This window comes from Symphalangus syndactylus, chromosome 3 (assembly GCF_028878055.3).
Source record: "Symphalangus syndactylus isolate Jambi chromosome 3, NHGRI_mSymSyn1-v2.1_pri, whole genome shotgun sequence".
Lineage (NCBI taxonomy): Eukaryota > Metazoa > Chordata > Mammalia > Primates > Hylobatidae > Symphalangus > Symphalangus syndactylus.
Window position 1 is genome coordinate 126,004,487 of NC_072425.2, and position 12,573 is coordinate 126,017,059.

The 12,573-nt window shown below is 43.1% G+C and overlaps 1 pseudogene; it reads right to left on the reverse strand.

Moving 5' to 3' along the window:
- Positions 1-11,204: 11,204 nt before the first annotated feature.
- LOC129479896 (uncharacterized) lies at positions 11,205-11,313 on the reverse strand (annotated as a pseudogene).
- Positions 11,314-12,573: the final 1,260 nt, after the last annotated feature.

Here is a 12,573-nt window from a genome sequence, read left to right on the forward strand (position 1 = left end):
CTATGTGAACTATCAAAAGAAGCATATAGTTTCACGGTTTTAAAAAGCAATCCTCCTGTGAACACAGCGTGACCTATGTTCACAGTGAATATTCCATCTGGATCTATATATAGAGCTAATGAGTGAAGCATATACCAGGAATGGCTATATATAGATTTATCTAGCTCCGGAGAGCAGGGGAGATTAAAACAGAGCTTTTATACAACTTTCGAAAGATGGTATCATTTTCTGCATTTTTAATTACTCTAATAAAATCATTTTGAAAGAGAAACATTTTACAAGACTGTCTCCTAAACACTCCACTTTAAGTAGCATACTTCCATCTGAAGATAGATTAGTTTTCATTTCTGTTTAATATCTTAACCTCAAGGGCAAGATCTGCCAGACTTCTCACTAATGCTGCTTCCTCATAAGCTGCTGCCAAATGGAAGGTGACTGATTATAAATCAAACGTTGGGACAACTATAGTACAGTTTCCCCAACTGTCATTATTTCAAGCTACTACTAAGAATAAAAAAAAGCACCCAGATATGTTAGTGACATTTTTCGTTATGAAAGATTAAAATTGGATCCTTGCTATGTTTGGTTCCCACTGTAATTAGTCTTTCCTTTATAAAACATCACTGCTGTATTATTCCTTCTGCCATTTGTTGAGAGCAAATTATATATTACTTTTAGCATTTCATTCACCTCTTATCTACCAAAATGTGGTGCTGAGTAAGAAGTGGACATTTTGTTCAGGAAGTGCGATATACTAGAATGCCAACTCTGTAGAAAGAAGACAAATGGGAGCACAAAGGGAGAAACCACAACAGAACCATTTCAGATTTATCATGCTCAAACGTAACACACTACGCACATACGCATCCATTTTAGAGAGGAGAATGGTGGATAGCTCACACACCCGTCCAGCTAAAAGGTCAGAAAAGAAGCTTTTTCTCTTCGTTTACTGCCAAATATATAGGTACCTTATTGTTGTGAGAGTTCCCAGGCAATCTTCAGGACGAAAAAAAAAAAAAAAAAAAAAAGGAGAGAGATGGCAAGGATATAAGGATATTTCCTGGCTTTTTAATCTTTTGCCTTTGCCACATTTCCCTGGATTGAGTGTTGCTTGGTGAGTGACTAATCTTTGGTAAATCATCAGTGGCTGAGATGAAAAGTGAGCAGGGCTAGTGGGTACTTGTTGTGGGTTGAATGTGTCCCCCCAAAAGATATGTTAAAGTCCTAGCCCCCAGGACCTGTCAATGTGACCTAATTTGGAGAAGTAATCAGTTAGTGTGAGGTCACTCTGGATTAGGGTGGACCTTAATCCATTGATTGGTGACCGTTTATGATGACAAAACTCTGGACACAGAGACACACAGGGGAGAAGGCCATGTGAAGACAGAGGTGGAAGTGGAGGCGACGCAGCTACAAGCCTAGGAACTCCAAGGACTACCGGCAACCAGCAGAAGCTGGGAGATGGATTCTCCCTCAGTACCCCAAAAATAGCAACCACATCTGCAGACACCCTGGTTTCAGACTTTTCATCTCCAGAACTGTGAGAGAATCAATGTGTGCCTGTTTTTTTAAATTTTAAGTTCCAGGGGACGTGTGCAGGAGGTGCAGGTTTGTTATATAGGTAAACATGTGCCACGGTGATTTGCTGCACCCATCAACCCATCACCTGGGTATTAAGCCCAACATGCATCAGCTCTTTTTCCTGATGCTCCCCCTCTCACCACCCTCCCACCCCCCGCCCCCGCCAGGCCCCAGTGTGTGTCATTCCCCTCCCTGTGTCCATGTGTTCTCATTCTTCAGTTCTCACTTATAATTGAGAACATGCGGTGTTTTGTTTTCTGTTCCCGCGTTAGTTTGCTAAGGATGATGGCTTCCAGCTTCATCCATGTCCTTGCAAAGGACATGATCTTACTCCTTTTTATGGCTACATAGTATTCCATGGTGTATATGTACCACATTTTTTTAATCCAGCCTATTATCGATGGGCATTTGGGTTGATTCCATGTCTTTGCTATTGTGAATAGTGCTGCGTTGAGCCTATGTGTGCATGTATCTTTGTAACAGAATAATTTGTATTCCTTTAGGTATATATGCAGTCATGGGATTGCTGGGTCAAATGGTATTTCCAATTCTAAATCATTGAGGAATTGCCACCCTGTCTTTCACAATGGTTGAACTAATTTACGTTCCCACCAACAGTGTAAAAGCATTTCTACTTCTCTGCAGCCTCGCCAGCCTCTGTTGTTTCTTGAAATGTCTGTTTTAAGTTAACCAGTTTGTGGGACTTTGTTACAGCAGCCCTAAGAAACTAACACAGTATTAGTCATCAGTAAAGTATTTTCTGGCTTCAATGATTTTTGATAATTCTTTGTGTTATTTACTTTGTTTGGTCTAAAACCAAGAATGCCAGCAACTGTGCCTCAAAGTCCATGGGGCTTTTTGGGTTGTATCTACATTACTTTCTTTGTGTTGTTTTTTCCAAAAAATATTATTATTAAAAATAAACTTTAAAAAATAGAGGCCATTATTCTCATCTTGATTAATCAAAATCTTCTGGCCCCTGCTCCCACCTCTCTCTCTTCATTGTCAGTGAATTTTTAAACTCCCCACACATCTGGTGTACACATATTGGTAAGGATAACGTATGAACAAACAAGAAATAGAAAAAAGCTTGCAGGGTCTCAAATGTTAAATAACAATGGATACACACTGCGAATTTCTGAGAAGAGGTCTTTTGAATCATCCATGTGGTGGCCTGTGGGCTAAGGCGTGATTTCTTCCTAGAAGCTTCTCCCAGGGCAGGCACTTTCTGATCCAGAACAGCCAGGGATTACCCTATTCAAAGCATCACACTCTGGTGCCGTCGTGTTTTCCCTTAGCTAATGCTCTTTCTCTATCTCCGGTCTATCTCCTTTCTTAGATTCAAGGGGTCCTAGTCCTAGAGCAGGGTCCCATTTTCATTCCATCTTTGTATCTTTGTTTTTAGCATCCTGCCTGGCAAAGAGCAGTTTCTCGGTCTTGGAATGACAGAATCTCTGCCCTCCAGGGCCCCACGGTACAAGCTGGTACCTCTTCTCACAGCAACATTGACAAATGGCAATGGCTTTCTATTTGAGCCCACATTTGTTAATGCTGCTTTTAACAAGAAGTGCCAGCATGCTATACTGGCACACACAGCACCATAAAAACAAAATAAAGTCATCTGCACAAAACTAAGATTATCCTAAGATAAGCCCCTACAGCCTGGGAGGGAAGTGCAAGAGAGGGGAGTCAAAATATTTACAGATACATTTTAGATCCAGAAGATATTCTCACATTTCTGGTTATTTACATTGTTCTACCCAAATCTCTCTCTAGCAGTGACTTCAGTTAGCTGTAGATGCCCTGGCTTTAAATTAGTCATGGTGTTGTTATTGACTTTTGGGAGCAAATCTAAGCTACTTCGTATTTTAGCTGATCTGTCAGGTGTTGCCAGCAGCTGCAAATCAATACCATCCCCCTCACCCTACCATACTCGTTGGCCAGGATTTACCGGCTGCGGCTGTTCTGTGTTAACGCAGTTCTTGGAGTGGGCCTGTCCTGGAGATGATTATTTATTTTCAGGATGTGGCCTTCTCACAGGAGCCCATCCATCCCATGTCAGCACAGCCTTGTCCACCAGCTGCTGTGGCTGCTGTGGGCATCTTGCCAGCCCAGCACTGCCAGCGGAGAGTGGCTTTCTCTGCTTCCTCTAATCCCTCTTCCCCTTCCCTGCCATGTGAATTTCCATGATAAATCACCCAAGAAAGATTTCCAATGCGTTTTGACAGGATGAAACTGTGTGATTCAGCTTGATCTCGTTAAGAGCCCTATAGCCAAATCCCCCAAAGCATGGCAGGGGAGGAAAGCTTGCAAATTGTGGATGGCTTGTCTCTCCAGCTGGGGGAGAGACTTAACTGACACTCTGCTGCCTTTCTGCCCTTGACCTAAAGGAGGGAAGAATATTTGCTGCACATTTTCATTTGCAAAGTCCCTGTGTTCAGTGAAGGCATTCTTATAAGAGCTGAGTACCCAGGCTTCTAAAGAATGTATTAGCCCTCTTCATTCATTCATTCATTCATTTATTCATTCATTCATTAATCCATTCATTCATGCTACAAACATGTGCACAATAAATATAACAGGCACTATGGTAAATGATAAATAAGACACACATTCATGCTCTCCAGGAACTCACAGTGTAGGGATAATAGACACACAAACAGACAATTAAACACCAGTATGTAGAGTGCAGTGGTATAAAAAAGCACCAAACAGTACAACAAGAAGGGGCATCGAATTTTGTCTGGAAGGGGTGGTGATGAGGAAGATGAGCTTCCTGGTGGAAGTGATGCCTAGACTAGTTTTAAAGGATGAATGGGAGTATTCATCTGGGGATTTGGGGTGCTGGAAGTGGGATGTCTTAGACAGGGAGGGAAGCCAGGAGTAAAGGCTTCCTTATCAATCTCTATTGCCTTCAATCTCAACTTGCTCATGGATTGTGATTCTCACATTAGCTCCTTTTGTATGGTTCGTCCCCAGATGTGTGTTAAGTGACTGTCTGACCATAGCTTGCCCTGACTCAGTGTGGATTTCATTGCATGGACCATATTTTAGCATCCTGCTTAAATAATCTTGGCCATCTTCAGGTTTTTCCTTGATTTGGGGTTTACTACTCTCCTCTTGACATTGCCAGCTTATGGTGGTTTTTACTGACTATGCAACCAATTGAAAAATAAAACACATTTCCTTGGAAACAGGATGGCAGCAACCTCTGTCCAGGTTGACAGGAAATTCAAGGCTGGATTTATGTTTCTCTATATTTTTATTTCCAACCACCTTACACATAGGAGGGGCTCAGTATATACTTGGTAAGAGAATGAACAAATGGGTGGTCCAAATAACAGGCATCTCTCTTCTTTGCTGTCTGTAATTATTCCAAGAGCAGAGAACAAGGATAGCCATGCCATTGCTATAAAAATTCAACTTCTCTGCACAGTTAGAAGGAGGAACATGTAGGATTTGAAGGGGCCTGAAGTCAGATGACCGATGATACGCATGACATGGAAACCATACAGAAAGGAGAGTGCCCAATAAATGCAGGCACCTTGAGCATAAGGGCTGCAGCCTGGAAACTCGAGTGGAAACGATGATGGAGTCAGATTAGTCTTTATTTTGTCTGCAGTCTCATATTTAGGACTCTGCCTTGGCTAGACAGGCAGACACTTTTATTCTGCATATGAGAGAGGCGGGAATGCTTTTTCCAGGCAATTAGCTTAAAAAAGAGTGAGGTTGCTTGGCTTTACTGAAATGCCAGAAAAGATTATGACGTCTCTAAAGATAAGAAAAAAGCCAGGGTGGTAAATGACATTTTATTCATTAGGATGGGTACTCAAGTATTTTGTGCCTCTAAGAATGTTTTGTCCTTTGTACATTGGGGTGGGGCTTCTGGAATACCATTAGCCATAATAACAGCAATAAAACCATCTTACATTTGCATGGTACTTTGTAGTTGAAACATGCTTTTATGAATGTAATTCAAATTATAGAAGAGACTTGTTGGGGAAGGATGGGAGGAGGATGTTTTCAAAGAATGATTGTTCCTGTCTTTTAGGAAATTTAATGATCGAGTCTTTGCTTATGGAGTCTGATTCAGGCTCAGAAACTACAGTTTACACAGTAGGGATTCATGATTAGGAGAGTGAGCTTTCTTGTCTGTCCTGACCACCCCATGGCCAGTTGCCTAAACCCCACATTCTCCCTGGGAAAGCCCTCGACTCTTCTTCAGCCAACTGCACTCAGAATGGACTTCCCTCCTGCAGTCTTGGCTTCTGCTCCTGGTTGCTTAGTTTCTAGAGACTATAGGCTGAAGAGCAGAGCTTCCTAAGAAGTCTGGTTGGGTGGGTGACTTGTACTTGCCCCTTGGACCACAGTTGAGATGCCTCAGCCACTAAGACTGATCTTTATCACGGTCCCAACACAGGGCTGTGTTCTGCCTCTTTTTGTTGCCCTTGTCATGGTAGTCATCACTAATTTTGATGCCTGTAATTCTACCTTAGTGTCTCTGCTGTACCTACTGCCAACTACAACCACCATGGCTACCATTTTATACCTCTTTTACCACCTGCGATATGTAGGCAACTAAACAGTAACTGAGTCCTGTATACAACTTGCATTCTGTGGGGTCCTTTGGCTTCTTACATTCTTAGGACCAAGAAGACAGGATTTCATGACATAGCTATCCCACTTGATACCAGGTTTGGCTCTTGCTTTTATAGATAAGCATCCTGGCAGAAGTGGCAAGCAACACTTTACCTCTTCATCAACCAATGCATGCTTGGTGGAGAAAACAGCTGAACCCACAGGGTGAGTTTTAATTATAAGAATGTTTGGCTACACTTCTACTTCCTGATCCCACCAGCAGGAAGGAATAATAATCACTGCCTGCAAAGGGCTAGGCAAATAATGTGCATTTATTCTGATTCTCATAACCATCCTGCATGGTTATTGTCCCCACATAATAGATTAAAAAAACTGAGGCTCAGAGAGGTGAAGTAATTGCCCGACGTCATACCGATGGTAAAGGCCAGAACTGGCTTTTATACTCAGATCTGTCTGGCCTCAAAGCCCCATGCTCTTTCCACTCCACATTGCTGTCTCCTGCCTTAATTTCTGCAGTTGACTCATGCCAGGTCTTAGAGGAGGTGCCCAGAACATAAACAGGTTATCTAAAGCCATCCCATCTTTGTAAAAGTCCTTAGTGATTTTGAGTTGTAGGACTAAATACTCATTATCTTATTTAAGCCTCACAAAACTTCTATGAAGCTGAGAAGGCAGCCATTATTAAAATAGTCATTTGTGGATTGAGGAAGCTGGAGCTTAGGAAGGTTAAATGATTTCCCCAAAATTGCAAAGCTAAGAGTTGATGGAGAACAGGCTCATTTCTACATTTTCTGGTTTCAATGTCCTTACATTTTAATGTAACCTCACTTTAAGTCTGATTGAAAAAATAAAATATATTTTATGGAAAATACAAAAAACCCCAAAACCCTACAGAGAATATAATAAAAATCATGTGTAATTCTGACTTTCAAGGAACCTGTGTTTTCCTATCTGCCTCTTTGTAGGCAGAACAGACTTTTCTATCGTTTCCATGCTTGCAGGAACCCCTCTCCACTCTGAGACATGATTATGCCCACCTATGAGACAATGGGGTTGGGTAAAGCACCAGGTAGGGGAAATATGAATCATCTACCTTTTCCTCTACATCAGGGGTGTCCAATCTTTTGGCTTCCCTGGGCCACATTGGAAGAATAACTGTCTTGGGCCATACATAAAATATGCTAACACTAACCATAGCTGATGAGCTAAAAAGAGAAACAAAGATCCATACAAAAATCTCATAATGTTTTAAGAAATTTATGAATTTGTGTTGGGCTGCATTCAGAGCCATCCTGGGCCACGTGCGGTCCATGGGCCGTGAATTGGACAAGTTTTGCTCTATGTGACTCTCACAGATTTGAGTCTGCGTCCTGACTTCAGCAATCTTCTTGCTTCTCTCTGGAGATCTGGGTTCCACTCAGGACAGTCCAGGATTAGTGGCTTTGATCCTTACTCAGCTTGGTAGTTAACAAAGGCTTCTCTGGTTTATATTCATATGAGTATATCAGAAGTTGCCTCGGATAGAAGAGATCAAAGATATACACTGGGTCAGCTTCCTTAAAATTGTTTGCTGCCCTTAAAACTTAAAAAAGTTAATGATCATGAACTTCTTCACTAGATTTTCTCCCTAAGATAAGAGACATCTTTATCATTAACTGAGATTGTGAGGAGCCAATTAGAGTGCTACGTTCTTGCTTACAATTAATTGATCCTTCTACTGGGAGTAGTGCTCTGTGTGTCTTCAGCTCAGACATGAAGGAGTCAGGACTGGGACCCACTCAGGGTCACTGGGCTAGTGGAGGAAGTGGAAGAACATCCTGCAGTGGCAAAATGAGGGTGGCCTGAGCAGGCTCCTAAGGATGGAAATAGGATTTCTAGTTTGTTCTGTTCGATTTTCTCAGAGCTGCCACTTCTTTACTTGATTTTATTTGGCTTCCTAGAATGCAGTGAAATACTTTGATCCCTGCCTAGAAATCCTAGCTTATCAAATTCACACAAGGACTGAGGAACCCTTTGAATCAAAGGTGGAGATTTTTCAGATCCAGGATTTGATCAAAAGCAAGTTTTATGTTCTCCCTAGCCCCTTCTGCAGGCTTGGTTTCAACTCACTGAAAAGCAGAGTGATTCTCTCTTACAGATACTTCTATCTCTGCTTTTCTTTCTGTTCTTTTCTTTGTCCTCCTCCCCTATTCACCCACATTTCTCAATCTCAGTCTGAGTAGCAGAGCCATGCTTCTCAAACTTTACTGGAAAAGTTCCTTGCCCAGGGATCTTGTTAAAATGTGGATTCTGATTCAAAGAGCCTGGGGTGGGGTCCGAGAACTCCAGGTGGTGGTCACCTCTGTAGAGTCATGAGAGTGCTGTGGGGGCTGCAAGCTTGGCTGCAGACTGACCCACGTATATGCTTTGCAGTTTAGGGGACCTGCTGTGATGTTGTGGTCTCCGGGTGACCCAAAGTTGTCAACAACGAGGAACAAAACAACTATTTGCCCCACTTTATGTCCCTATAGAGCTCTCATGTGACTCAACACAGGCCCAGATGTTCCCTGTCCCTCATGAGGCTCACTGTGCCAACAATGCTACCATTATTGCTCCTGGGGTCTTAGCTTGCTGGGCATTCCCATGGCGGAAGGGAGGGCTGGTATTAGGAATCCTTTACTTCTCCCCTTTTCCCGCTCCCTGGCTTGGTTTTCTGTAGTGAGAGAGGCTCTCCTCTGCATCTAGGGACATGAGGGCATTGTCTACATGATACTTCCAGAACATGCCAGAAGTGGAGAAAAGGTGGAATCCATGGTGTTGTGACCATTAGGTGACTCTTGATAATCAAGTTCAGTGTTGACTGACTTGACTGTTTTTCAACAGAGTTGAATGGTTTTGATTAGTTTTTTTCCCTTGTAATCTATTCTTCTTGGTTTCTTACCTGATTGACTGGAAGAGTTTGACTGGTATAACCTTATGGTAGGGCAGCCCTCTGTGATACAGTTAATTGCTGTGTAAAGGTGGTTTTAACCATATTATCCTTATGCAACCAGGTTGCTCTGAGTTTCTTATTTTGCATGGCCTCCTGGGAGCCAGGACACCAGTTTTCCAGTTTAGAAGAGTCAGTCCTTAAAATTTAATTGCCCTTGAAAAATGTTGCTGCCATGTAGTTGGGAGTCAAAATAATTTCCAACTGATTATTTTTCTGTAAATTTAAGTGGACACTGATTCTGTACTGGAAATCTAAAAGATTCTTGGATTCTACAACAAATTCTCAACAGGAAGGCATAGAATGTGGTCTATGTGTGGTAGGAGTTTTCGGGGGCAGAGGTAAGATGATTGTGTTGGTTGTCATGGTCTTTGGTGAAAGGACCTGACCTCACTCTGTGATAGCAATTGAGAGGTGGTGGGAGAAGTCCTGAAATACTAGGAATAACAAGAAAAGGCCTTACCTAGGACTGCTCCACTGACCATAGGCCCTGAGGGGAGGCACCAGGGAGAAGGCTAACTTGATATGGCACAGGGACGCTGTTTAGTCAGTCCAAGAGCAGAGTCAGAAGCAAGGGGGTGCAGGATCATGCACCCTGCAGAAGTCAGTCCATCCTGAAATCTGCTCTAGACAGCTCTGACCGGTGCCTCTCACACAGTCCCTGCCCACAGAAGTGGTCCTAGATGCCACAGACTTCAGCCCTTTGCTGCGCTTCCTTGTTTGCCATAGTTCATTGGTTTGGGGTGGACACCTGAGCCCAGGGTGAGAATCCAAAGTCTGACAAGTGGCTTGTGACATGTTCTGCAGTGAGGCTCTGTCCAAACAGAGATGAATGAGATGAACTCAGTTAGCGGCATTCTCTATCTGATGGGTGCAGGTACAAGGCAGTGATGTGGAGCTGAGACTGATAGCCGCATCTGGCCAAACATAAGAAGTGTAGGCAGAGGAAGCTGCTAGGAGGGAACATTCCTCCTATTTCCTTGTGGACAGATTACCTACGGTAGCATTCCCGGCCTCTTTCTGCCCCCTCATGCATTCCTTTTGAGAGAAGGAGAAGTGGCATTTTGGCTGTAATCTTCCCTCTGCCATGCAGTGACAGGTAAGCTTAAAGCCTCTGCCACTGCAATTACTTCAGTTTAATTCCAGGGTTACATGTTAGAGAATCTCCTTGGTGGTAACCTAAGCTACATTCTGCAAACGGCTTCACCAGTAATCAAGATAATATTTTAATCTCCATCTGCCTGATCACTATGTCTATCTCTTTAGTCAGTTCTGAACTTTACTAAAAAAAAATGTGATAATTTATTGATTCCCCAAACTCTTAACACTGGTACATGAACTGGGGACCTCGGAAAGGAGATAACGTGTCCAGTTTGGGGATCAAAATAACGGATACAGCCTAGGCTGGTGGCTTTTCACCCTGTCAGTCTGCAGTGACCTGTATTTGGCTGTGTGGCTAGTTTTTGCTGCTGTGTAGTTGGCTTCTAGTAGGCCTGGCCTTGTAAGTGGCTTAGGCCCTGGGCTTAATTAAGGGAACCACATGGGAAAATGATCTCGGTGGCTCACTGCAGATTATGGTGGCTTGGCCTACAGGCAAAAGGATATTTTTATACAGGAAAGTGTGGTTTTCTATAGAGACAGGGCTGTGTATAAGGGGGCTGCTGCTCGGGCCTTAAAGATGCCCAGCTGAGAGGTCAAAAACAGCTGACCTTGAACAAGGCTGTGGCTTGTCTTAGTATCGCAGGGAAGGCTGAGAGAGGGATTTAATCATCAAAAGAGAGTCTTTGAATCTCAGCGAAGGCTTACCTTGAAACAGGTAGAGTCCCAGGAACAATTTTTTTTGCTCCTCTTGCTGTGCGTCTACAAAGGTACCTAAATTCCGTGTGAACCTTACTAGTGTGTTTATGAGGTTTCCAGCTGTGAATTGTTAATGCCAGGCCTAACTCGTCTGCTATTGAACTGGCTGCCTCAAATTCCATTAACTGCACTCAAGGACAAAAGGGGAATGGGGGCAGAGCAATTTCTAGTGTTCTTTGTCTTTTATAATTTATTTTAAAGGCCATGGCACCTGATATTCCCAGGCAGTCTCCCATCCAAGTACTAGACAGGCCCAACCCTGCTTAACTTCTGAGATCAGGTGTGTTCAGGGTGGTATAGCCTTAGACAAGTATTCTGTCTTAAGAGTGTTTCCTGGCCGGGTGCAGTGGCTCATGTCTGTAATCCCAGCACTTTGGGAGGCCAAGGCAGGCAGATTGCCTAAGGTCAGGAGTTGAAGACCGGTCTGGCTGAAGTGGTGAAACCCTGTCTCTACTAAGAATACAAAAAAATTAGCCAGGCGAGGTGGCATGTACTTATAATCCTGGCTACTCAGGAGGCTGAAGCAGGGGAATTGCTGGAACCAGGGAGGTGGAGGTTGCAGTGAGCCGAGATGGCACCACTGCACTCCAGTCTGGGTGGCAGAGCAAGACTCCGTCTCCAAAAAAAAAGTGACTCCTGTAATGTTGCCCCACTGGGAGGTCTCTAGGCTTGCTTTGTGTCTTAGTTTGCTTTCCTGGAAGAGCTGAGCTGAGACTGGGTGTAGATAGGGTGTTTTTATTTCCTTTTTGTTTTGCTTTTGAAATGACCCCAGGAAGCTAAAGTGAGAGGATGGGGTAAGTGAGAAAGAGAAGGAGGGAAAGCAAGAAAAGGGTGTATTATGGAGTTGGTTTTCACCGTGGACAACAAGAGCCCTCTGGGAATTGAGTAGACTGCACTAAGCTTGTCTCTGGAGCATGGGAAGCTGGGCTACTTATCTGCTGTGCCCTATTCCCCATGGATTGACAGCAGGCCCCTTGCTTGTTGGCACAAGGACTGAGTGACCTTCTCAGGCTTTGGAGGGGGGCCTGAAACAGATAAGCCTTGGGAAGTGTTTGAGGGGGGATACTGGCAACATGCCAGAACTGTCCCACTCAGTTGTGTTGAAATCAAATGGGCTGCAGAGGGGATATGGCATGAGGACCCCAGAGCTTCTGCTGCAATTTGTTAGTTATACAAACTCTGACCATGACTTTGGATTTCTGAGGCCCACAAAATAGTAGCAGGTTTTAGGAATAAACAAATGCCATCAGTCCTTATTATGCAGAGAATATGCCATCAAAAAGAAGTAAAGTAGAAAATTATCTTGACGAAATGATTTCAAATCCAAAGACTATAAAGGCTTTGGCCTGGAATTCTCAGCTTCTAGAAATCAAATTAACTCAGGAAATCAAAGAGGAGCAAAAGGAACTTGAGAAATACATTTCAAACTACTATCAGAATAGAAGGAAGGGAGAAAACCAAATAAAATAATGGAAGAAAATATGATTAAATTGTAATAAAAGATTTTTTTAGGAGATGTGTTGCAATCTAGAAACTAAAGTAGAAAATATGAAATAGAAAATTTTGTT